The following is a 3,727-nucleotide window of genomic DNA, read 5'->3' as shown; positions in this document are numbered from 1 at the left end:
TACTTACTTTCCAATTCTTTAAAAAACATTCTTTTAAAAGTGTATGTATATATATATGGATTTCAGAGAGGAAGGAGAGCTGTGCAAGAGAAACATCAGTGAGAGAGCGAATCATTGATTGGCTGTCTCTTGCACTCCCCACAATGGGGATTGAGCCCGCAACCTGGGCATGTGCCCTTGACCAGAATCAAACCCAGGACCCTTCAGTTCGCAGGCCATTCTATCCATTGAACCAAACTGGCTAGGGCAGGGCAAGATTCTTAGCTGCTCTTTCGCCTAATATATCTTAAAACTTGATTTTGGTATTTTTTACTCACCTTCCTAAGTGTATTTGCCCTGAGCCAGTCTCTGGTCTAGTTCTTCTGGGGATGGGGGTCTAAATGGACTTAATCCAAATTTCCAAAGTCCCCCTGCCTCATCCAGCCAGCCATGGTGGGCCTGCCCTTGTCCATGGGCCTGTTGCTGCCACCTTAGAGTTGAGAGCTCTGGGCAACACCCAGTTGCCACCTCTGCAAGTCTCAGAAGCTGCTCACGTAGGCCATCAGCTGGCCTTTGGGTCAAACCTCTTGTTCTCCTCTCCCCGCAAAGCATTTTCTAAAGAGGCAGATTCTCAATGGTCTAGCCAGCCCTGCGCCAGCTCCTACCCTAACCCAGCCCTAACCCCTAGCCCATCTATGATCTGGCTTGAACGAGCATAGCACTGCTGCTGCGTGACCCCGTCTACACCTGCTGCAGTCTCAGCCAAGCCCATAGCCCACGCCCCAGCCCATGCCCCAGTTGCTTCCTTGTGCACTGTCCAGCTAGATGCCAGTCTGACATCTGAGCATAGGGTAGCATTTTGTCTCCTGACCCCTGCAGGGAGCCACTGCTGAGCACCATAGGGTACGTAGCCCTGTCTGTGCCCATCTCCTCTTCTGCAGAATCAGACATTCCTGTACAAATCCTTGATGCCCAGTTCATGCGCACTGTGCTCTGTATACTGGCCAGCACATCTTTCTGCCAATCCTCTGGCCTGCCCTGTGTTGGGCTGCATTATCTAGCCCCCCCACAAGCTACTTGCCAGCCATCTGAGATGAAGTAGCCTCATAAAATGCCCACGGCTCTCCCTGCCCCAGTCCAAGCCCTCCCAAATGGAGCCAGTGGGTAGCTGGGCATCAAGCCACGCTTGATTAATGATTGACTTCTTGAATATTTAAACAAAGCTCATCTCCAGCCACTCAGTTTCAGAGATGGCCTTGTTGGACACACACACCTGCTGCCTGGTCTGTTGCCCTGGGGATTGAGCACAGGGCAAACAGCACCTTTCCAGACTCAATGGAGGAGGGGACAACAGGGAGGGAATACTGTTGGAGGACTCCAGGGACAAACCTGGGAAGAGGAAGGGAAGGCCTCTGCTCTTGCCCCTTCTAGCCCTTTCTTTCCAGCCTGGGTCTGCCTGAGTTTGGAGACAAACTGAGTTTGGACTGGGGCCCCAGGGGCTCCTGGGGAGGCTGAGAATCCGTTCCTGTCAGAGATTAGGGAGCTTTGGGGGGAAGTAGCACCACAGAGAGGAGGCACCAGGAACACAGTTGAGCTGGTGGGAGGGTGGCCAAAGATGAGACGGGCTCTCTGGAGATGAAGAAGTCAGGAGCTGTGTGGCTCGGTGGTTGAGCACTGACCTATGAACCAGAGAGGTCACGGTTTGATTCCCAGTCAGGGCACATGCCCGGGTTGCAGGCTTGAGTGCAGGAGGCAGTTGATCAGTGATTTCCTCTCATCATTGATGTTTCTATCTCTCTCTCTCCCTCTCCCTTCCTCTCTAAAATCAATTAAAAAATATTTTTTAAAAAAGAAGTCAGGGGCTCAGTGGACAGAGGCACTGGTCTGAGTTTTCCATGGACCCTGCCTCTGCCCAGGTTTCAAGAGGTCTTCCTGACTTGTGACCGAACCCACGCACTTCTTGCTCAACCACAGGCTTCATGGCACCTTCCTCTGATGTCTCTGTCACCACGTTGCTGAGTTGTAATGTCCTTATTTGTCCCCATTACTAGCTTTCAGCTCTATAGGGGCAGGGCACCTCTCAGGACTGTACCCCTGTGTAACATCTGTGGCCAGCACAGACCATGGCACATAATGAGGACTTGGAAAATGTTTGAATGAGTGAGTGAATGAGTGTCCCACTGTCCTAGTCCCTCCTCAGAATTCAGCACCCCATGAAGTGAGCCCATGAAAAACAGCCCTACCTTTACTCCACAGGCCCCCTGTCCCCCCCCACACACGGAGACAACTAGGACAACTCTGCCCCCTCCCCTCAAGGAGGCCACATTTGCAGCTCTCCCATCCTTCAGCCACAGTGGCCAATGAGTCTCCCATCGGACATTGCGGCTCTGAGTGGCAAAGGCCTACCATCCCAGGACTCTAAGCCTTTCACCTGGATTCCAGCAAAAACCTCATTAAGCCTCCTTGTCCATCTTCCCTTCCCATTTGTTGGAGTTTATTTCACTGAAGCATTTCCTTCAGGTCTAATGATGTAAGAGCTTGGTTGTCCATCAATTAAAGCTCGATGTCCACCAAAATGCCATCTGAGGGTCTTTATCAGTTCCCCTTTTCTCTAACCTCACCTCTCTCCGCCCCTTTGCACTGATTGTAACATCAGCCTTTGCCATTTGAATGCTTGCCCTCCAAGGCCTGCCTCAAAACTGGTCATTGGACCCTCGTCAAAGCTCTAAGCCTGCCAAGATGCTCAGGGAACAGTGGTCCCTTTCTCTCCCTCCTTTCTAAGAAGACCCTTTCTTTTTTTTTTTTAAATATATTTTATTGAGTTTTTACAGAGGGGAAAGGAGAGAGATAGAGAGTCAGAAACATCGATGAGAGAGAAACATCGACCAGCTGCCTCCTGCACACTCCCCACTGGGGATGTGCCCGCAACCAAGGTACATGCCCTTGACCGGAATCGAACCTGGGACCCTTCAGTCCGCAGGCCGACGCTCTATCCACTGAGCCAAACCGGTTTCGGCCTAAGAAGACCCTTTCAATAAACCTCACCCCATCTTCTTCTAGTGTACTCCTTTTCAATTGTACCCAGACACTTTTGTCAGTGGTTACTTGCTAATAGGTGGTTTTAAATCTGCTCTCCTCACAAGCAGCGCTTCTATGCTAAGAGCCCTCAGGCCTCTGAAGAAAGCACCTAAATTGCATATTTCTTGTACCCTTCAAGGTGTGCTCCTACCCCATCCCCCCAGGACCAGGTCTTAGGTGGGCTTGCCACTAGGAGTTCTGCATGGGCACTGGGCGTCAGTTGGAGGGCACAGCAACGGCAGGCAAGAGATCTAACGGCACCGTTGCCAGGATCTGGCCCAGACCATCTGTGGCCTCTAACAACCTGTTCTGCCCGCGCCTTTCCCTGCCTGAGAGTCTCGCCCCAGCAAGGCAACTCCCTACTGCCCTTTGGTGTCATGCGAGGTTCCTAGAGGGGCTGAGGTCACTGGCCACTGGAACAAGAGCAGAAGGTCCTCAAAGAAGCCCTGCCCCATTCCGGGAGCCGGACTCCCGCCCAGCTCCGCCCCCTAGGAGTCATGGCCCCGCCCCTGCCCCATGGAGTCCGGGAGAAGTTGCCCCCGCCGCGGCCTCGGGCTCCTTTCAGCACCGCGGAACATCACCGATTACAACTTATTGAAATAGTCATCCTAAATCTTCCAACAATCAAAAGTCCTGGACCGATGGCTTCACAGGCAAATTCCAAACATTC

Source organism: Myotis davidii, unplaced genomic scaffold (assembly GCF_000327345.1).
Source record: "Myotis davidii unplaced genomic scaffold, ASM32734v1 scaffold69, whole genome shotgun sequence".
Taxonomy (NCBI): domain Eukaryota; kingdom Metazoa; phylum Chordata; class Mammalia; order Chiroptera; family Vespertilionidae; genus Myotis; species Myotis davidii.
This window is presented reverse-complemented; position numbering follows the sequence as displayed.